The following is a 24445-nucleotide window of genomic DNA, read 5'->3' on the forward strand; positions in this document are numbered from 1 at the left end:
AAATATTTATTTTCCTTGGGAGCAATGATTTTTCTCTTTTCCTTTATGGTGAATAAAGGATTATATATAGGTTAAAATATTTCACCTGGCGATTCCACTTTTTCAAGATGGCTCCTTTTAAACATACTAGATCCCGCTCTGATTCTAACCCTCTACCAGATCTAGAGAGCCTTATTAGGGGAGCCTATTTATGGATAAGACTTCAAACCTCTACATCTTCTTCAACATTACACCTGAGGATATATCATCTGTAGATCCTTTTTAATTTGTTCCATCTAATCCTAATTGGAATGAACTACCTCCTAGGGTCTCTGAACTCCATTCAAAAGGAGTAGATCTTTCATCATCCTTTTTAATCCAATCACTTGAGTCATATCAAGTGCCATCCATAAAATCACCATCATCTGAGGAAGAATTGGGTTTACATTTACTTGAATTCAAGCCTACAGATTTCATCTATCCAACTACTTATTTTGTTCCATCAACCTCTACTAATCTTGAAGAGACATTCTCTGTCTATTGAAATCCTTTGTTTGAAAATAATGAAGACTTTCCATCAGGATTTCATAAGTTGGTTATTAAAACCCCTTTGAAATCCTCAAGGAGGTCTCCTCCTACTTTCTCTCCTCCACATACTAATACCCCTTATGATTCTCATTCACCTTCATCTTCATCATCTTCCTCTTCTTCTTCATCATGTACTCAATCACTCTAGATTCAAATTCCCACTATGGATTTTCAACCCATTGTACAAGCAAGATATTCTTCTTTAGTCCTTCCTCAAAACTTGGAAAATTTTCCTGATGGATATTTAAAGCATTTACCAAGATTCAATGGCGAAACTGGTCCTTCAACAGAAGATCATGTTGAAGCTTCCTTAGATTTTGTAGATAATATGAACATAGAACATGAAATTTTTTATAATATGAGATTATTTGTGCAATCCTTTGAAGGAAATGTTAGGATCTGGTTTAGACAACTTAGACCTGACTCTATTAGAACATGGAATGAGCTCATACCTATCTTTAAAAATTAATGGGGGGTAACGAAGGATCATGTCTGCTTTCTCATTGAATTTGAAGAATTGAAGAGAAACCCTGGTGAATCAGTGGCCGAATTTATCAAGTTATTTAATAAACTCTATCATAAAATGCTTGCTAATTGTAAGCCACCAATAGCAGCTGTGATCTGATATTCACCCTATGAGTGACATCAGTTAAAGATTTATTGTTTAAAGGTATTACAGACTCATGTGCTGGTGTGCGTTCTGTGTTATTAAAGCAACGAATCGATCAGATTGCCAATACACAGACAATTAAATGGAAAGACAACAGAGAAATACAGTAAGCGACACAAAGACACAAGAAATTTAATAAGGAGTTCACCCTATTCTCCAAGGCTATATCTCCGGTCCAGCTTTTAGTGGTGGCCTTGTTTTATTGTGCCTTTAAGTAGAGAATTACAATACAGGGACTCAATGTGAGTTCTCCTGAAGCAGGTTTTGCTTGGCAGGGTGGTTCTTGGATTCCCCAAGCCGCTTGATTGCACAAACTCTTCTTCTTCCTGTTAGCTCTGTGACCTTCTGGTCTATAGTGGAAAGAGCCAAATGTGGTGCTCAGTCCGGAGAGATCCTCTATGGGATGGCTTGAGTCTTCAAGCTCTCTGGTGCTCGATGCTATCGGTGGTCGACTCGACCCTCTGTCTCTTTCTACTTTGCTTTACTGTTCTCTGTGTTTCGTCCTCCTCTTGGGATTCTGGTCTCTTTGTCTTCGTCTCTCGGACTGACTCTCCCAGTAACTCCTTCTTTCTCTGTTCATGCCTTTGAAGCCATCAGTTTCCAATGCTTGTTCGGTTCCTCTTCCACCTCTATCGATTCACCTTCTGCAGCTACGCTTGGAGTTCCCTACTCGGCGTCATCATCATCGCTCCGGGAGTGGCCACATGTCTTCCTCTAAACAGCGCCAGATTGCTTCATCAGTTCGTTTCTTCAGTTATGTCGTGGATGAAGTCTTTCCTCCATTGTGGCAATCAAACAAACTCCAAATCCCTCTGAAACACAACATATTCCCTTGTTGATTCTGCTTCCTCCATCAGGCGCGATCTCAACCGTTTGATCTGGGTCCCCCAGATCCAATGCCATACGCACGTTTAGTGCAGTTGACTTGCTCGACCTTTAGCGCATGATCAATTTTGGTTTTCTCTCACCTCCATTTGCCATGCGTCGATCAATGAATGGAATCGCTCCGCTCTTGTCCAAAACCTCTTACCATTTGTGGGCATCCCGATCAATACCACCAGTTTCCAGAGCGTAGGTCCCACCTTTGTACGTTTAACGCTTTTTTCCTTTTCCGCCTGCAGTCCTCCAGCTTCCCATGCGTCCGTGTGCTCGAGCATCCTCCTTCACGGCACACATCAAAAGCCACCTTCTTTTCCCAATCTGGGGCTCCCAGGGGCTACTTTGACCTCCTATGTAGTCTCCATGGGCCTCGGTCAGCGCTCTTTGACTGAGGTCCTTGTCATTCCACGCTCGCTGCCATTGCCACTGGTTTAGGGGTGTTTTTGATCGCTGTTTTGGAATTCTTTAGAGATTTGTCCTGACCTAGTACAGTCATGGTTCTTTGACAATCTTCTATGGATCCAATTTGGATCACGGCCTTCCCATTGAAAAAGCTTTTGGACCACCAAAAGTTGGTTTTCAAGCATCGACTAAGTGAGGGTATTGCTTTCTCACTTATCCAATCTCAATCCACTTTGCGCTACTTGGCTTTGAACCTTTGAGCCCAATCCTGAGGTACTCATCCTTTCCCTACGCATCATCCTCACCTTCCTGTCCAGCACTGTGTCTTCCTGTAATTCATTAAGATATTCAGGCAACAGGTCATTAATAGAAGGCAATTGACTTTGCTCTTCAGGGTCCTCAATCATTAAAGGTTCAAACAATCTTAATCAATATGCATTTACGATTGAGTAGATGTGCATGTAAGCTGGTAAATCAAGGCGAAAATCATTTTCCCAATCTTCTCAAGTATCCTAAAAGGTACATACCTGATAGGCTTTAGCTTTTTACCTTCACCTTGCATCTTGTCCTTGCTGATGTATAGCCAGACTTGGTCTCCAACTTGAGAACTATGCTCCATTTGATGCTTGTCATGCCTAGCCTTCTACTTGGCTTGGCTCTTTTCCAGCTGTTCCTATACTACCTAGTGGATCTCCTGGATCTATTCAATGAACCTAGTTGCCTTGTCCACATCACTGTGTCCATCAACCATGGTATCTTTACCAAAGACAAAATCTAAATGAGACCTTGGTGTGAAACCAAAATAGGTCTCAAAAGGAGTTCTCTGTGTAGAAGAGTGTTTTTCTCTGTTGTAAGCATGCTGCACATAACACAAGTGTTCATCCCAAAGCTTAGGATGCTTTCTGCAATAACCTCTCAGTAACTGGATCACTATCATGTTTTCTACTTCTATCTAGCCATCAGTTTGTGGATGAAAAGCTGCGCTTTTCTTCAGTTTGGTGTCCATCAGTTCTCACAGACTTGACCAAAACTTCCACACAAATCGGGTGTCTCGATAAGATATAATGGAATTTGGTAATCTAAAATGAACCCATACATGTTCAAAGAACAATTTTGCAGTCTGTTCAGCTATAATCTGTTTCCTACAAGGTATCAAAATACACATTTTGCTGAACCTATCCACAACAAAATATAAATAATCATGACCTTTCCTAGATTTAGGCAGTCCTCCAACAAAATCCATGGAAACACTTTCCCAAGGGTGAGAAGGAATTGGCAATGGAGTGTACAAGCCTAGTTTTCTATTGCTAGGCTTTTTTTTAGCGCACATGGCACACCCTCTTACATATCTAGAAACTGTCTCATTCATTTTCAGCCAATAACAGAATCTTTGCAGCTATGCAACTGTTTTACTTACCCCAAAGTGACCTGATACTAGAGAAGTGTGTGCTTCCCTAATTATCTTTATCCTCTCGGTTTGTCGAATGTAGAGTTTCCCACAATGGTATAAGAGTCGGTCCTTTATATGGTAGTCCAATTCTTCTACTCTTTTGTCTTGACTCAAAGTTGCATATACATCTTTAAAGTCCATATCCTGAGCATATTGTTCTATGTAGCTTTCATGTAGTACAGAATTATGCTTAAGTATTGTAGATGCATTTATAATGGGTCTAGATAACATGTCTGCAACCTTGTTATGCATGCCCTTTTTATATCTGATGACTAAATGAAGCTGTTGTAGAAAACCAATCAATTTTTAATGTCTTGATTGCTACAGCTTAGTTTGGGAGTGTATATATTGAAGTGGTTGATGATCAATATGTATTATTGTCTCTGTTGTGGAGGTAAATCTCCTCTGCGGACAGAGGCGATCCCTACTAGCCCAAATGGGGTCTAGCAACAATCAAACAACGCTAACACGCAGGTTCCTAATTGAAAATCAAAGACTGATGATGAGGGCCTACCTGGATTCCAACGCTAGTATTTGTAGAAGAGTCGTCGCTCCCGTTCCTTTGCTCCGGCCAGTCACAATCCCCACGATCCTCGTGAACGGACACCTGCACATGCAAAGAACGACACAAACACAAGAATAAAATCCAATAGATGCAACTATATACCAGTCAGAAAAGATATAACTCAATCATCATTACAAAGACAATAAGAGTGGAACCATAATGATAGTCGTTTATTACTAATAAACAACAAAGAAGAATACAACCATAGTTCTAACGTCAAATCCTCCTTTGGTTGGGTGATCAACAACACATGCCTTGCAAAGCTTGTTGGGAATGGGGAACAAGCCTCTCTCTCCTTGGTCACTTGGATAAGAATCTCCTCACTTTAGATTTAGCTTCATGGGAATGAAGAAGGCTTCTTGTAGCATGAGCTTAGCAATTCTCAGACTTTGGGACTTAGAATTTGGAACTTGGAGACTAACTTGTCAAAGGCAAAAGGACAAGCTTTTATAGATAGAGGAGAAGGAGTTAGGGTCATCCACAAGATTCATGGGATTGGATTTATCACTAAGAAGCTTCCATGAGAGGTGGAGAACTACTTCCCTTCTATGGAGATTCGAAGCCCAACTGAACTAACTCAAGATGGAATCGGTTCATGAATAGGTTAGGAAGAACCTTCGTAAGTTTGTTTGTTAAAAACTTTACCCAACTGGGCTGGCGCGAGTGCGACTCTGAGACAGAGCGCCAGCTAGCGCGCCCTCTTTGGAGGATTTCCCCCATTGGCGCAAGTGATACACAGTGGAACCGCGCCAATGGAAAAAGGGTTATTTTTATGGGTATTTTGTAGAAGGTGTCTTTAGGGCATATGAAGTACATACTCAAGGGGATATAATGCAAGCGTTTTCAGGTTATGTCACTTCTCATAGGTCCCAGAATAAGTCCTCCAATGTGCGGGAGAAGGGGTAACAAGGACGTGACAAATTTCTGTGTAACAGTCTCTTTTCCCATTAAGTAATGTTTCCACTTTTTCACACTCTAAACTAATGCATACAATTCTTTATCATATGTAGGATAGTTAACTACTGCAGGATTAAAAGTCTTAGAATGATAACATATGGGTTTACCGTGCTATGTCAACACTGCTCCCATGGCATAGTCATTGACATCAGTTTGGATCTCAAATGGTCTTTGTAGATCTGGTAGTGCTAGTACAGGTGATGTACTAATTTTCTCTTTCAAGGTGTCGAAGGCTTTTTGATGTTTGCCTCCCCAGTGAAACACCTTATTCAATCCTGTTAAAGAATGTAAGGGAGTTGCAATCGAGGAGAAGTTAGAAATGAACTTCCTCCAATATTGTGTTGCTCCTAAGAAGCTTCTGACTTCTGTAGTAGACCCGGGTTTAGGCCAGTTCACAATGACTGCCACTTTAGAGGGATCTATTTTCAATTCACCTCCCCCTACTATATGACCCAAGTAGTTTAGAGATGTTTTTCCAAATTCAAAACATTTTGAGAGTTTAACATAAAGTTTTCTCTTTTCAAAACATCTAATGTCTGCTTAACATGCTTTAAATGTTCTTCCCACATTTTACTAAAAATCAGAATGTCATCCAGATACACACTTAAAAAATCATCAAGAAAAGGTCTGAGTACATCATTTATTAATCTCATGAAAGTAGCAGGAGCATTAGTTAAGCCAAAAGGCATAACCAGCCATTCATACAATCCCTACTTTGTTTTGAAAGTAGTCTTCCATGCATCTTGCTCTGCAACTCTGACCTGATGGTATCCACTGTGCAAATCTAGCTTGGTGAAATAAATAGCTTCCTTCAATTGATTTGAAAGATCATCTATGCGAGGAAGGGGTCTTATTCAGTGCTCGATAATCAATGCACATTCTCCACGAGTCGTCTTTCTTTCTCACCAAATGATTGGTGACCAACATGGTGATGTGCTAGGCCTGATGAACCCTTTCTCGAGCAACTCTTGCACCTAATTCTTGATTTAAGCATTCTCTAAAGCAGACAACCTTTTATACCTGTGGCTGCTATAGTTGTTTCATCTCCTGATTTTGACCCCAAATATTTCTAAATAGCTACAACTGTCTTCTTCTTCTTGCCCTCAGACTTCTTAGGTCTCAGCTCTAGATGCAGAATCCAACAATGCTCATCATCATTCCCCTCCTTTTTACAGTGAGTGCATGAAGCTTTGGCTTTCTATGCAGTGTTAGCCTTGCTTGCCTTCCACTTCTGCTTTCTTTTCTCCTTGCTCTTGCTTACAGTGGGTTGGGATGGTCCCCCAACTTCTGGATTTCCATTCTTTCCTCTAGCTTCTAGATGAGTAGCTTGTACAGATACCTCATCTATACTAGTGGGATTAAACATGAGGATGGTATGCCTCATGTAGCTGTGTAGACCACCAATGTACTTCAAAAGAGTCTCTTGTGAGTCTAGTGAGATACCCAACATCAATGCTCTCTTTCTAAATTCTTGAGTATACCCTTGCACACTTTGCCCTTTCAACTGTCGAAGAGTTTTCCAACTCATCATGGCTTGTTGCATGTAGGCCAATGGATAGAACTACTTTTTGATTGCAGCAACAAATTCACTCCATACAGAGATGGTCTTGCCATGTCTTTTCATATCAGCTTGGGTTCTACCTTCCCACCAAACCAAGGTAGTGCCTCCTAGGCGTAGGCTTGCGAGATGAATCTTACTATTGTCTGACTTTATGTTTTGCACCCTGCAATACACATCAATTTGTCTAATCCAATTGTCCAACTTTTCAGCATTTAGCTCTCCATCATATATAGGAAAATCAAATTTAACATCTAGCTTAGTAAAAGATGCTTTCTTATTATGCACAGGGCTATTAGGAGGTGCGAGAAAACTTTCCTCTTTCCCTTTTCCTTTGGAGTGGTCATGGAAGTAAGACTCATCTTCTTCTTTATCTTGTTTAGAACCTGATGAATCTTCCACCTTATGCTTTCTAAAGTCTTTGTACATTTATTCTACCATAGACTTTCTAGTTAGGAAACTCTCTATGAATTGAGGGTCTGGCCCCACAGAGCCTTCCTCTGACATTGTCTTTCGAGAATAGACTCTCCCAATTTCAGGATTAGTTTCCACCAACTCTCCTTCTCCTAATTTGAGGTTTGATCTAGTGAGCATTCATAGCTAAACCAACACAAGCTTGTCTAACCTTACAGCCTAGAGCTCTGATTCCACTTGATCTGATATTCACCCTATGAGTGACATTAGTTAAAGATTTATTGTTTAAAGGTATTACAGACTCATGTGCTGGTGTGTGTTCTGTGTTACTGAAGCAACGAATCGATCATATTTCCAATACACAGACAATTAAATGGAAAGACAATAGAGAAATACAGTAAGCGACACAAAGACACAAGAAATTTAATAAGGAGTTCACCTATTCTCCAATGCTACATCTCTGGTCTAGCTTTCAGTGGTGGCCTTGTTTTATTATGCCTTTAAGCAGAGAATTACAATACAGGGACTCAATGTGATTTCCCTTGAAGCAGGTTTTGCTTGGCAAGGTGGTTCTTAGATTCCCCAAACCACTGGAGTGCACACACTCTTCTTCTTCCTACCAGCTCTGTGACCTTCTGGTCTACAGTGGAAAGAGCCAAATGTGGTGCTTTGTCCAAACATATACTTTATGGGATGGCTTGAGTCTTCAAGCTCTTTGGTGCTCGATGCTACCGTTGGTCAGCTCGACCCTCTGTCTCTTTTTGCTTTGCTTTACTGTTCTCTATGTTCCATCCTCCTCTCGGGATTTTGGTCTCTCTGTCTTCATCTCTTGGACTGACTCTCTCAGTAACTGTCTTCTTCTATCTCTGTTCGTGCCTTTGAAGCCATCTGTTTCCAATGCCTGTCCGGTTCCTCTTTTGCCTCTATTGATTCATCTTCTATAACTGCGCTTAGAGTTCCTTTCTTGGCGTCATCATCAGTGCTTAGGGAGTGGCCACATGTCCTCCTCTAAACAACACCAACTTGCTTCATTGGTTCGTTTCTTTAGTTATGTCGTGGATGAAGTCTTTCCTCCACCGTGGTGGTCAAACAGACTCCAAATCCCTCTAAAACGTGGCATATTCCCTTGTTGATTCCGCTTCCTCCATCGGGCACGATCTCAGCCATCCGATCTGGGTCCCCCAGATCCAACGCCATATGCACGTTTCACGCGGTTGACTTGCTTGACCTTTAGCATGCGATCAAAGCAATTCGATGTTTCCTTTAGGTGTAATAGATAATAGGGAAGAAAAGAGGAGCAACTTGGATCTTTTGCTTTGATCCTTGCTTGATTTCTCTTTCCCTTGATAGAATTTGCCACTCTTCTCCTACTTGTCCTGCTTCAAAGAGTACTTGTAGAGTCAAAGTAATAGAAAACCATCAAAGCATTTCTATCTAAAACATCATAGACAATGGAGAATCAGAAACACATTGACCATACAATTGCATTTATAAACAATAAGATTCACAAATACACGATTATATGGAGAAAAACTCAAAGAACTTTATTAATAGTAGAAGAGAGGATTACAACCCAACTGTCTGATCTAGCATCATCCTCCCAGCATAGAAGCCCTCTTCACCTCATGAAAAGCAAGATCACCCAACAATACAATGTCTTTTCTCACAGATAAACCAAATACTTCCTTACAAATTACAAAATTTCAGCCTCCACATCTCTCAGATGAGGGATCCATTTATAGATTTCTTGCAAGGGTGTGAGTTAGCTCTAGGTTTTTGATTAGTGTCATTTCGCTGATAGTTCTTGGTTCCACTTGGAGATCTCATTGATCTCTTACTCATCCCTGAGCGAATTTAGAGAGGCAAGTGTCACAGGAGAAGTTTCTAGAAGATTCCATGAGCTTCCACTTAGCAAAGTATCTCTGTCATGTGTTTATTCTCACTCATCACACCCTACAGAAGGCCATTTCAGTATGCATCGCACTCTCCATGTGTATAAAGTGAGATGCATCGCACCCCGACCATGGAGCAGTTAGTATGGTCCAGTTTTGGCCAATTTTGAGTGGTTTTTTAGGTGGAACTTCTGGGAAATGATGTAATCAATTGACCATGATCCTTTAGGGTATGAAACAACACTTTTAGGGACTAAGGATCCCTTTTTTTATTGACATATAAGATTGGGGTTCCAGTGCCCAAATATGTCTATAACACCTGGGTTCTCTAACCCTATCCTTGCCGTCGAACTCCCTTAAAGATTTCGACAGTGACACCTTTATCCCAAAAGGATACCTAGCTAGTTTTCCCATCACTTTGTATGGGAAAACCATAACGGTGGACATAGAAGTTGTAGAAAAAAAACTCGACTATAATCTCTTGCTGAGTCACAGTTGGACATATGCCATGATGGCCATCGTATCTACTGTCTTTCACATCACCCTATTTCCATTGGATGGAAAGGTTATTGCAGTAGATCAGTTGTCTTTCTGCACCCCTGATTATTCACCATTATCAAGTGGCTTTGTACCCCTAGTAGGAGGTGGAACTGACTGCTATGTTAGTTTAGGTACCGGTCTAGTAAAGGCTTCTTCCCTCATGGGATGTTTTCCTCTTCAGCCACCCAAGATTTCATAGATGGTCAAAATGCTTTCATCTATTCCTCATGAACTGATTTATCCATGGACCTTGCCGACTCCTTCCGAACTTGACACATTTGGAGACCAGATGCACTATCACCAGATGAATTAGCCTACCAATCCATTCAATCCACATCTGCATCTCTGGTCATGTTGGTTGCTACTAACGGTACCAATACCCTTCCCATAACCTCTCCTTCTTTACATCCATTCAATCAAATACTACCTACAGGTGAAGCTGTTCAAGAAATCATGAGTCTTGGTGAGCAACATTGGGAGGATTGGCACCATCATGTTCTAATATCTGATTTGAACATGATGCCTCTTCAAATCTTGTCCCCTAACATACCAAAAATCGTTTCCTCGCCCTATACGATCCTCTAGACTTTGGATTTGAAAGGAAACATGGGAAATGTTTCAAAAACATTGCTCATCGATATTTATATCATGACAGGCATTGTGGAAAACATACAGATTGGAGCCAATCACAATGTTGATGAGATTGCAAGCTTCACCTGCCCTGTTAAGGACTTCTGTGATGTTTTTCCTTGGTCTTATGAGTAAATGCATGTCATAGACCCTTCTATTGTCAAGCATGAGATCAAAGAAGATCGAGCGTTCTTTTTATGGTATTCTTCTTCCTCATTAATCCGAAAAGCCTAGAGTCTCCTTCTTTGGGCTCATTAAACTACTACAACGAAGATTAGAGCACTTTTTTGTGATATTTTATTGCTCTTTAAAAAATAGAAACATCTCCGAGTTTTCATTGTTGTGCTTGTTAAATCTATACAATGATGCTCTGAGCAACTCTTTTTTGATATTTTTCCAACTCATTAAACTAAGAATGACCAAGGGAGCATTCTTTTTAGGTGCTTTTTTCTCGCTCTTTAAACAAAAAAAATCTGAAGCTTTGGCTTTAGGTTTGTTTAACTTTATAAAGATGACCTGAGAATTCTTTTCAGGTACTTTTCTCGCTCGTTAAACTGAAAAATCCTGAGTTTTTGTTACCGAGCTCATTAAAAATATATGGCAACAACCAGAGCACGTTCTTTTTTGGGACCATTTCTCGCTCTTAAATTGAAAAATCCCTGAGTTTTTCTCCTCCTTTGAGCTCGTTAAATCTATGAAGAAGGAATGAACAGTTCTTTTCCCTGTTTTTCTCGCTCACTACACTGAAAAAGATACCCTGAGTTTTCTTCATTTGGCTCATTAAAAATTTTGATGAAGGTATTGAGTTTGTCGTCACATGACTCATTAAAAATTCATGACAAAAAATGAGTTTAGTCCATCGCCTCATATTCGTAACAAAATGAGGTCGACATCTATTGGAAATATGTTTCTCTTTATTGGGGTTCAATAGATTAACTTACAGAAAAGTAACTGATCTAGGTATACTATTAACCTTTTGTCACACCCGATTAACAACTATGAGAAAGTGACCACCATGGAGTCTCTCTTTACGATCTTTTCAGACTCTCTAAATATGAAAAGACCACTGAGTTGTCTAGTCTGGACTCTTTAAATTACACAGACAAGATATAGAGTCATTCTTTTTACGATACTTTTCAAACTCTTAAAACATGAAAAAATCGATGAGTTTTCCTGTTTGGACTCATTAAACTAATAAGATATGGCAAAGAGTCACTCTTTTTGTGGTCCTTTTTAGACTCTTTAAATATGAAAAGATCGATGAGTTTACCCATCTAGACTCATAAAATTAATCAGACAGGGAAAGTGGACAATACAACTATATTCCGTATTAGAAAGTGTGGTTTGGCAGTAGTCGTTGCCTTGAACATGGCACTCCATCAGATAAACCTCCTTTTGATGGCCTCTCAATATGAACCCTACAATCCTATGAGTTTTAGCCTATATACCCTGATGTAATTGCGTCTTTGTATCCTAACACTCTATAGTGTTCATGACTCTAGTGTTGTCTGGTTAAATCCATTGTCGTGTCTTCTGTTGTTCAAGGGTTACCCATTTGTTTCCTCCATCAACCGATCAAATATATCCTTTCATCATGCCCTCCGTTGTTTAGACCCAAATGCTCAAAAGATTCCTCAAAAATCAAAATCATTCTTGTCCCATTTCATGTCGACTGATGTAGGACACATCATTGCCCACCTTTCGACAGGTTTCTTCATATCAAATTCAACACTCTATCTAGGAAGATAACCTAGAAACACATTCAGTGCCTTGGTACTTGTAGACGTTAGTGGCAGGTTGCCTTGTGCTTGGTCAGGGGTTCTCAGTATTGGCTGCTGATTAAGCGATTCTATGGGTGTTTGACAACAAAGACATCTTTCACACTCACTAGTTTGTACTGTGCATCTTGGAGACCATCACCATTATCGATGGCCTTCCTTGCATTTGTTAACGGTCTCCATTATTGGCTGGTAATCAGATGATTTCGTGCATGTTCGACGTCAACGCATATATTCGTATTTATCAATCTATGCTGTTCAGTGAAGCGGAAATTAAGACCTTGGGTAGAGGCTTGCATCATTCAGCCTTGTTTCCTCTCCTAAGCTACGGATATTGTTTTTTGGAGTCAGCTAGTTTAGGATGATTCTATTATGACACTGGATCCACATTATGCTTATCGGCTGCCAGTATCGTCATATCTCTTTGGAGAAAATTACTCTGACATAGTTACTAAGCATGGGAATACTCGACTCAGGGCATGATTTTAGCAGTTTTATATATATGCGTTGTATTAGGTTTCCCTTGCCACCCGAATCTTCTCCCTCTCTACATTTTGACAGGAAAAATTACAGTTTCAGTAAAGTATTTCTACCATCGTCTCTGCCTCTGATATCATACTTTAGGGGGCATTTGTTATACAACAAAATGGCCTCCTCATCAACTTAGAGGTGAAAGACATGATGACTGAAGTAAAGACCACAATTATAGGCCTTGATTCCACACTAATACTAGTTGTACACTAACAACCTGCTTTATAAAGCTTGTTACCAAGCCTAGAGGTGCGTTAGTGACCCTACTAAAGCATGTTGCTAGTTAGGGGACAACGTTAGTGAAACTAAGGGAAGTTCCAAGGGTCAAACCAATGAATTGAATCACAAATATCTAGATATTTTTCCCTAAATTTACTCAATAAAAGCAAGGAAACATCCAAAAACAACCTATTTGGAGAAATTATAATCTAAGAAAAGGAGGCAAATGGGAAAGAGCTGAAATGTAGGGCAATTTCATTGCTTTTTCCCTAGTGAACTCTATGAGGAACTTGGAAACCCTAACTCGATTGCTGTATAAGCAATGAGAGGGTCATTGTGAAAGGGGTTAGAGAATTTGAAAGGATAGCCTACTAAGCTATTATGAACTATCCCATATCTGAAGAAGTGAGCTAGAAGAGAGAGAGAGAGAGAGAGAGAGAGAGAGAGAAAAGTGGAAGGGGCAAAGGAAGACTGATACAACAGATGGTTGTAATCAATGTTCTGTTATTAATACAGAACCGTAGTTGTGTTCCCTACTCCATGGTGTTGATAACATTTTTCATTAAGTTGTTCATTCGATACTTGTTTAGATGAGTAGTTTAGTTGTATGGAAATATATGTTCATTGTGTATTCTTATATTGGTTTTCAAGGTTGTATGTGGTGATTGTGTTTGCCTTTCCTTTGTGCAGGAATTAATTTGGAGCCGACTTTGAGGGAGTTCCTCTTGGCTGCATTGTGATCTCCAAACAAGTCTAGAAGGAGATTTAAGGTAATCCTCTTTCCATACTTCGTTAACTGATATTTGTATATGAGCATGTGTATAACTTGGTAGCATCTGCAGATAATCTGACAGTCTGTCGAAGGTCCCGGGAAGGCCTTGGAGGGTAGTTTTCATTCTCCATACACCGTGCATTTTACCCCATAGATGAGTAGTTTAGTTGTATGGAAATATATGTTCATTGTGTATTCATATATTGGTTTTCAAGGTTGTATGTGGTGATTGTGTTTGACTTTCCTTTGTGGAGGAATTAATTTGGAGCCGACTTTGAGGGAGTTCCTCTTGGCTGCATTGTGATATCCAAACAAATCTAGAAGGAGACTTAAGGTAATCCTCTTTCCATACTTCGTTAACTGATATTTGTATATGAACATGTGTATAACTTGGTAGAATCTGTAGATAATCTTACAGTCTGTCAAAGGTCTCGGAAAGGCCTTTGAGGGTAGTTTTCATTCTCCATACACCGTGCATTTTACCCCATTGAGTCTACATCAACAATAGTTGATCCAGCAAGATTATCACAATAATTTGCCATAAAGAAACAAGAATTTGAGAAGTTATTGCAAAAGTTCCAAACTTTAGAATTGCAGAAAGTCAAGAATGCTACTTTGTATGTGCAGGAGATGTAGAAGTCCCACAGCTTGGAACTTAAGATCCAAAAGTTGGAAAGTGAATCCCTACTGTAAGATATTTTGGCCCATGCCAAGGAAAATATTTGGACACACATCAGCCAATATATGACAAATGTATGGCCATCGATACAAACTATTTTTGAACAACAAGAACTCATCACAAGATGCAGAGCATTAATAGAAGAACAAAAGGCAGCTTTGTAGACCAAGCCAGTAGAAGCCACATATATGATAAAGGTGTTAAATTCAAAAAGTAGAGAATAGATGGAAGGAATAAATATTTCTGACAAAACAACTACCATCTCAGAGATTAAGAAGGTCTTACAAAAGAAGAATTTTATTAACTAGTTAGAAACAAAATGTCAAACCCTGGATATTGTTACCCAAAGTTTTCATTCAAAGTTTAATATTTTAAATCAAGCATGACTGCCAGGATTGGTAGATATAAGTGATAGTTTGATCAAATTAGAAGATTCTTGTAAGAAATTGTATACTATTGCAGTGGACAAAGCCAAGGTTGCAGGAATCAAAGGACATATAACAACGAAGGCCTTTCTGGAAGCCTTGGAGTTTGATTTTACCATCAAGCATGAAATTAGACATTTGTTCCTCAGCAAGACAACTTTCGAGAGGTATACAGAAGTGGATGAAACATTTAGAAAGATGGTGAATTTGGAAATCCCAAGTAAACAAAGATGGGATAAATTATGTGAAACAATTGAGTAATTTATGTTACTACCAGTATGACAACTCATCAACTTTTTTTAGGCTAGATGATTAGCAGATTCCCAAAAGATAGATCCACCTCTTCAGTAGTTTCTCGGTTCCTACAATATTGTTCTATTTTTGTAATTTTGTCTTATTTTGGTATGTTGTTCCAACAGAGAGTAGATCTCTCCCTCTCTCTCTCTCTATCTATCTATCTATCTATCTATCTATCTATCTATCTATATATATATATATATATATATATATATATATATATATATATATATATATATATATATATATATATATATATATATATATATTTATAAATAACTCCTTCTTTGAGTTATTATTGGTTGAACCCTTGAACAAGCTATCAAGTAGATTTGTACAAAGATGGAGCATTTTTTTTGAATAATAAAGGATTCTAGATTTATCTCATAAAATCTATTTCTCAGTGAGTTATTTTTCATGTTATTCATTCATTAAGTTTTCTTCATATAAATTAAGTCTTTTACAATTATTTGATTCAAAATCTAACTGAGTTTTAGTCTCATTTTGAATTCCCTGTGAGGTTGTGTTTATAAACAAGAGAATAATTTACAAAACTGTTTGTTATTGTAAGTTCCTCTTTAATTATAAATTACATAAGATATGTGAAAATTTTTAATTATATTTTGTTGATTAAGAAAACACTATTTTCTTAATTTATTCTTATTGTTTGCTGAATATTCGGTTTGAATATTCAATGAATTATACTTCTTTATGCTCTACTTTTCCACCCCATTAAAAGTAAATTAACTATGTGCAGTTAAAGAACATCCTTTTATTTTGCATGGAAATCTATCTGAGTTTAAAGAACCTATTTATAAACTGTTTACTAGTCATCCAACCATTCAAAACAACAAAACACTGTAGATGCTTTGGCATAACTAATTGACCTAGAGTTATCTCAAAGGACAATGCCAGGCATAGGAGAAAATCACGTGAATATTTGGGAGCCCTAAGTAGTGGGGAAGATATAAGTGCCTCTTTCAAGGCATCAAATCATAGTTGGGTTGCTCATCCCATAAGTATGGTACTCCTTTATTTAGTAGGTGCATAAAGCCTTTCATCAACTCGACATAGTTCACAATGAATCATCATAAGAAGTTTTCTTTCCCTTGCAAATTTTGGTGCTGTAAAATGGATTGTGGCACGGGAAATTGAGTAACTTCCTTTACGTTATTGAGATAAACCCTAATCCTATGTTTCAAGACAATGAAACCAATTACGCATCCAGACTCGACAAATAAAACACATTTGTGTGGATTCAGACGTATGTTATAGAAATTTCACCTAAGAAAAATTGTTCGAAGATGAACTAGGTGTTGGGTTGGCTTCTTATAATGGGCTAGAAGGTCGTCCAAGTAAGCTTGAAAAATGTGTTTGATATCATGGAATGTGTATTCCATGGCTTGTTGAAAGGTTGCTTCAACATTCTTTAGACCAAATGGGAGTTTTCTATATGCAAATATTCCCTAGGGGAAAATGAAGGTGGTTTTGTGCCGGTCCATAGCTTTTATGGCGATCTGGTTATAGTATGAGAAACCATCCATAAATGAGAAGGATTCACAACTAGCACAATCATTGATTATCTTTTCGATGAACAGTGTCAGATAATTATCTTTTGGACACACAATGGAGAACTACTTGAAAGAAAATATCTTATCGCTTGGCCCTACCCACCCCCTTCCTATGTGAGAGCATTGAAGAGCCCAATCTCTTGAATTACACTTTCAATACGCATGAAGCAATAAGTCTGTATAATGGTACGCTTTAAGTCCATGTTCGCTTGCAGGTAGAAAAACATGGCATAGTAATTTTTGCACTAGGCAAATACTTCAACTTGTACACCACCTACCTTAGAGCAAGGGACCAACCACCTGCCTGATTGGATGGAAGGAATAACCTGAACTCCTCTCTACCCATGGATATCCAAAGAGTTTTTGATATTCATTCCCAAAAATAAACACAGACTTGGATGGTACCCTACTTTTTATCTACAAGAACCAATTGGAAACCCATTCCATTAAGGGAACGGGGTAAATGAAACCAACACGTAATAATTTTTCCACCTCTATTTTGATGGCTGGAATTTTGTGGGGGTGGACTGGTTGGAATGTTTGGCAGACATGCCTAACATTGTCATAAAACTTGATCTCATTCTTAATGATGGATCTATGCTGGGAATTTCCTCATAAGACCAAGCAAAATACATCACAAAATTCCTTGAAAAGGAAGGTGAAGCTTGCAATTTCCTCAAGATTGCAATCGAATCCAATTTGTATAGTTTCCACGATGCTTGTGTTGACTGAGATATCAATGAGCATTGTCTTTGAAATATTTCCCATGTTCCCTTCCGAATCAAATGTTTGGACGATTGTATAACTTGAGGGAACAACCTCAAGAGGTTAAAAGGATAGGATTTGTATACGGGTAGCATCCAATTCAGATATCGAAATGTGATGGTGAGATTTTCCCAATTAGATCGCTCCTATAAACACGTGATCTCTTGAATAGCTTTGTCAAAAGGTAGGAATTGATTGAGGAGATCACTAGAGTGAGAAATTGTGGGAGAGGAGGTGGTACCGCTGGCCGTGACCAAAGTGATAGGAGAATCATATGCAGATTGAATGGCTTGATAAGACAATTCGACTGGTGACATCGAAATTTTTTCTCCATAATAATCAATGTCTAAAGGGGCTAGGAGGATCGAGGGATTGGTTGGGTCATGAGGAATAGTGGAAACCATAGAAAACACTGTGGAACCATGGGTGGTGGGAGAGCAAAGCAACCCATATGGGAAGAACCCTTCAAAAGACCAGTACTGATACTGACATAAGAGTCAGGTATGCCACCCACTAAAGGTACAATTCCACTAGGCAACATGGAGTAATCTAGGGTACAGAAGGACAACTGGTCCACCATGACTATTCTTCCATCCAATAGAAATAGGATGATGCAGAGAACTATAGACATGATGGTAGTCATGGAATAAGTCCAATTGCGACCCAAAATAAGATTATAGTTGAGTTTTTGATCCACGACTTCAATGTCCACCATTACCATTTTCCCACTCAAAGTGATGGGGTATGACAAGGTAACCTTTTGGGATGAATGTCTAGCTATTGAAAGATTTAAGGGAATTCAATGGTGGAAAGAGGATTGGAGAACCCATAGTGAGCCAACATGAAGTAGACATGACGCAGGTTGAAGTGTCTTCGCCAATGAAAGTTCTATGTACCCCTCGTCCTTTCGAAAAAAATTGCACCTAAAATGCAAACTAGTGGGAGAGGGGAGGTTTACATTTCTCCATGTCAAATATTGCTAACATGGAATCCTAAGGGTCAACCACACTAATAGCTGAAAGAAAATATTTCCTTTGTGTTGGACAATTTTGCAATACTTCGAGTGTAGACATAACTGACGATGCTTGCACCAAATATTCTACAATACTATAGTTCTGGGTAGCACATGCAGATGTATTATTTGTTGTATGATGAAGTTCCTCTTTTGGGGTCTGAATTAGAAGATCAATAACTAACCTTTAAATATGAAAATCATTGGGCAGTAGTGGGTTTGAACTCGAGGTAGCGTCTTGAGTTTTAGCGACTGGAGATTCATAAGTTTTGGCTTGCATTTGAAGATCAACCGTTTCAAAGGTGTAAACGATCGACGATCCTTCACCAATTGAAGGATGATGTGAACCGCCCTTCCCCCTTGTGGGGGTTGAGGTGGGTTCACAATAAGATGTTGCTGCTGCTGAGCAGGGAAAGGGTTGTGTTGGAATGTGGGGGTTCGACCAATGTCCTTTTGAGAAATAATATCTATGCATTCTTGGAGACATGGATAATGATGTGTCATATGGTCTTCCACATAGATTTTGCTAGGGAACTTGACAAATTTTTCCTTTCCACTGTTAGGTGGTGTGAAAAATTTCTGCTTTGGGTTGGATTTCTTGGCTAGATTATCTTAAGGAGCGATCTTTGTCTTATTCTTCTTATTCTTATGACTAGGATTTTGTGTAGGCTACACAAAGTTTTCATAGCGGTAGAAAGAGAAGGCGATTGGGTAGTGAGATCAACAGAAAACTGAGCAATGTGCCTGCTAAGTTGTTTTATAACAGACCTAGAGGTAGCTTCGATAATACCATCAACATGCGTGCCAAGTTGCTAAGTAGTGGGAGAATTGAAAGTTATGGGGGCATTGGGGATAACGTTGTATAATGTGCCAGACTACAAATAAATCAAATCTAAGTGCTAGGCATGATTAATGGATTGGTCTTCAGTGACTGCACCACCTAAGGAAATGTCCTTGGTGACTTGGTGAAGAAGAGATTTATAGAACCAATCTGCTAATAGATAATCCAAAATGGGATCTTTGACTAGCCTCCTCCTATGTCTCCATTCATGAATGTGATTGGAGATGTAGACAGAGGTTTCTTGGCATAAAGTAGTAAGGAGTTTTGTCCCAGTTTCGTAGCGGATGGGTAACTGAAAGTGCTTTAAAAACTTCCATCACCAAGGAACAAAAGGTATTAATTGAAGCATGTGGTATCTCAATGTACAACTTGGAAGCATTACTAGTAATGGTGCGGGGAAAGAGCCAGAGACACATACTATCATCCACCATGGAGTTTGATATGCACCATAGATGATAGGTGGTGACATGTGTACCTGGATCATCCCCTTGCTTTCCTTCAAACTTCGGGATGTAGGTAGGTATTTTGTGTAGGATTGGGGGTGAATGTAAGCTATGGTAGATGGGGTCATTGGTTAGTTTGTACAGATCGGTGATGTCGAGTGTTGCCAAAAAAGGAAAAGTATTTGGTGCCCTTGATTTTGACCAAGGTGATGACGAATGAATTGAGGGTCCTTACGGTCCATCCATCATATTGTTCCCAACATTATACATAGGGTTTTCTGAATAATAGTTTCCTTGAGGAAATGTCATGAGTGTGGCTATCCATATGGGTTTTTAGGCTGGGGGATATAAGCTTGATTGGCCCTAGGATAAAAATTCCCCCCTTGACTCAATTTAGGCTGAGAATGGGGTGCCCAAATGGATTGAGTGAGACAAGGTTGAGGGATCCCGCTAACCAGGTAGACAGAGATCAACACTTGACTGACATATGGAGTATTGATGTCAATCAATCACTACCCAGCTTGTCATATAAGCGGAGGGGGAACCATAATGTCCCCTACTAGTATGTTCATGTTGGGAACATTTCCCCCAACATTTGAACTTGGGGGTTTGAACTAAAAAAAGGATTCCAACCAAAGGGATTAATGAAGGGACTCGTGCTAACAACACTATTTGGAGCACTAGCCGAAGGTCCAGGAGTAGACACAAAAGGGGTAGAAACCGATATGTACTGGGTTCTACTCATGTTAAGTATAACTAAGTTGCTCGGACTTGGCATAGTTTGGATAACAAGGTTTCCAATCAGTGGTGTATGACTGATTATCGGTTAGGGAAGTGTTGCACTAAAATTTGTCACCATGACTATTTGCAGTCAGTATGGCTCCATCAACTATCATACTGTCCTCCTTGGCAAGTCTTATACCTCTGCTCCTCATGTCAAACTCCAAGAAAGAGAGAAAGTCCTTAAAAAGTCAATTAACTTTGGTTACGTAGTTTCTCTTAACCTTACCTGCGTGTACGCACGTCAAGTTCACATTACCTGCTTACTTGTACGCTCTGTCTGTAAAGGGGTGGGTGCGTACTCCTGTAAAGGTCAAAAGGCGCGAGTTTTACTTCAAAAAAGTTACTTGTGGTCGAATCTAGAGCATTCTAGAAGATGGTTTGACGTGTATTGAGCGCCTCCAGATGGTTCATGCATCCCTATGAAAGAGGAACTTTTCCCATCAAGAGGGGAGCTATCCCATTGAAAGAGGGGCTTATCCCATTGATGGTGGACCTGATTAACTTCCTCCAAAGCATTATAAATATAGACATTGGGCCAGAGGGAGGGGAGGTTGAAAGCTGAACATTCCTAAGGGTAGATGCTGCTGAAATTAGGACTCCCTTATAGAGCTTGAGAGGAGAGATTCCCATCCTTTCTTAGCTTCATTTGGAAGTGGGTGAGCTGCTCAAAGTAAAGGAGAACTCTTGCTGGACCCTGGGAGGGACCTGCACAACACCAAGGCACTGGTTGTAATGGTTTCTTTTGTTTCCAATTAATATAATTAAGTTCATTTTTCTCAACAAGTTGTTATATATAATTTGTTTCATATACTCCTTGGTCTTTATGATGAATATGTTTTATTATATGAGTTATTCAGGTGCTATGTAATCGTTTTCTTGTTAGTGAATGCAGGTTTCAAAGAGAAGGAGGAGCTCATCTGGATCGGAGAGGCTGGACTGCTACAAACATCGTTGGACTAAAGGTATGCTTTAAACACCTGGTTGTTTGTATTTTAAATGCATATTTAGGGAAACATAGTGCTTGATTGTCTTGTTTGTCACTAGAAATCCTTAGCTTATAGGGAGGTCGGTTTTGTTCGCAAAATTGACTCTTTCCGCATGACAAAATGGCGACCATACTGGGGAATCCATGGATTTGATTGATTTCTCTTTCGATTGATACTTTGATTTGAGAAAAGTCGATTTCTTTCTGGTTTTTGACTGATTGACTGTGAATTTGGGTGGAATAGCTTAGGGTTAAATTAGTTTTTATTTTTCTTGGTTTTGAGAGCAGTACACACCCTCTGCATTAAGCACAGTGCTTACCTGTACACACTGCACCTTTGTACATAGAGCGTGGCCGCTCCTGTGCAAACAGGCTGCCTGCGTACCCTGTCAAAAGTTGAGAAAATTCCATTTTTTCCTTTTTGCCTCTTAGATTTTGTTTATAATTTGTTTTTTGCTGCCCAGATCCACTGGTTACCTGTCAGAAGTCTTCATCTAAGCTTGTTTCATTAGTATCAAGAGTTTTAGTGAAGTTCATAGAAGTTCTAGCCCTAGGTTTGATTTTTGCATTGGTCCTGTAGTGACTTTGACTTTAGAAGTTGTAAAACCTTGGATATCCCTGGTCTTTTCAGTCTTCTTAGGAGTCGAACCTTTCATAAAATCCACCTTTGTGAGAAACATACCTTTGTGTTGTCTCTTTGCGGAATTTCGAGAAAGCTTGTTGGTTAAGCTGTGAATTTAATTCTTAAGAAAAAGAACAAAAGATTTTTATTTTTGTTTTTAACTGGTTTATGATTCTGCATGAACTAGTTCTTGGTTGAATTTTAACTGAGTAAAACATCCTGGAATTATACTTTGTAGGCTTTTACCTAATTAGATTTGCTTTTAGGTGAATTTCTCTTAGATTTGATTTTAGGTAAAATTGATTTGATTTTCATAGATTTTTTAAAGTTGATTTTTGTTAAGTAGTTTTACATGCTTTGTTAATATAGGAAAAAATACAAAAATCTCTTTTGAGGAAAGTTTGTTTTAGTAGCGTTTGAAGTCTTTGAAAAGAGAAAGGAAGTTTTCGTGAAATAATTAGTGGTCATGTGTTGTATGCTTTGGAAAAGATAAAGAGATTGTTTCTTTGATTTTCATTGCCAAGAAAGTTGTCTTTATAAATTTTGCATTGTCCAACTCTCTTAGCTAGGGAATTCATTGAAAAGGAAAAATAGTATAAATCATCCTAGGTGCATCTTTTTAGAGGATTTGAGTCAAGTCTACACACCATTAGTTTCATCTCCACTACCTTTTGTCCTAAAGAAAAGACATAAAAATTAACGGTTAAAGTAAAATTAACTTAGTAACTTTTTATTTACTAGGGCTCTGAAACACCAATATAGATCAGGCTAGTGTCTTGGAGTAGGAGAGTAATTAACTCTCCAAGACAGCAAAACCAAACAAGTAGCTCATCTTGTGGTAGGATAAATCCAATAGTTACATTTATACTCTGGGAAAGCTCCTCTTAAAGGAGAAGCACGAGATCGTGTCCGAACCAGTGAGGGGATCAATCCTCCTTCATTGGGAACGACGCTAGATACACACGTACTACAAACGGTAAACCTCGGATTAACCATTGTCGAGGAGCCTAGGGTCACTTGTCGGTATACCTTGGATTATTGTCAAGGAGCCGGCAAGGGGATTGAGCTTGATACTCTGCCCTTGCATGCTATCGGATCGTAGACTGTTCCCCCAGGTATATTTGTTGCTGTTGGTAACCTTAGTGACCATTATCTTTAGGGTTCTACCCAAGGTGACGGTGGAGGGAAGATCCCACTGTACATGGAGTAGACGTCGACTAGACTCACTTGGATTTTCCGGGGGTTCACTTCACTCGAGACGGTTAAAGTGGAGGAACTTGTGCTGGTCTATTCATTAAGCAGGTTGCCGGGGTAACTGTTCCACCCGCCACTTCTGTACTGAATTCAGCGATGTTGGATTTCATCACCAACTAGTGTTTTCGGTCCGGAAGGCTACTGTTTGTGTATGGTTTGACGCCCTAGATTCTTTAGGTGTGTGATTCGAATTTGTTTGGTTCTTTAGAGACTTTAGGCGGTTTGCTTTTAGATTTTACTTTGTTTGCGTGTGCAGTAGTTAAAAGTTTTTAACTGTGGCTGAATTACCAAGACAGTCCCGTAGACTTCGGGGCCAGTCTCCTGAGATTGTAACCGTGGCTGATTTGTTGAGGAAGTCCCGTAGACTTCGGGGCCAACCTCCTGAAGACGTCCCGGGTCATTACGAAGGTTTGAAAGTCCTTGTAACTCCTAGTGGCAGTAAAGTAGGTTCACCTGAAGAAGGAGAGTCTTCGTTGGTAGTTCATCCTGATTACCAAAGTCTAGAAATAGGTTATAATCCTGAAGCTATTGCAGTTTCTGAGCTTGCTGGTATTTTTTCATCTACTAGTGATATAGGCGAAGAACCTGAGATATCTGAACCTGTTACTCCAACTTCTAGTGCTCCTGATTCACCTAGGGTAGAAAGAGTCATCACTGAAAATCTTCCTTCTGGTTTGATAGCTATTGAAGAACTTGCTCCAGAAGAAGAAATAGGCGTCCCTATCCCTGAAAATCAACCTACTATTGATCTAAGGGAGCGTGAATCCATTTTTTACAGTCCACCTAGAAGTACTACTTGGTATCTTTCTTTAACTAATTATTTGGACAACTCTGGGTTAAGTTTTTCTCCACTTCGTGCTCCTTATCCACCTGGAGGTATTTATACTCCTGTAAATATGTCAGGTCAGTTGTCCATGTTTACTCAATCTCCTGAATCTTTTTTG

Source organism: Pinus tabuliformis, chromosome Q (assembly GCF_031772625.1).
Source record: "Pinus tabuliformis cultivar Carrire ecotype Pingquan chromosome Q, CPIR1, whole genome shotgun sequence".
NCBI classification, from domain to species: domain Eukaryota; kingdom Viridiplantae; phylum Streptophyta; class Pinopsida; order Pinales; family Pinaceae; genus Pinus; species Pinus tabuliformis.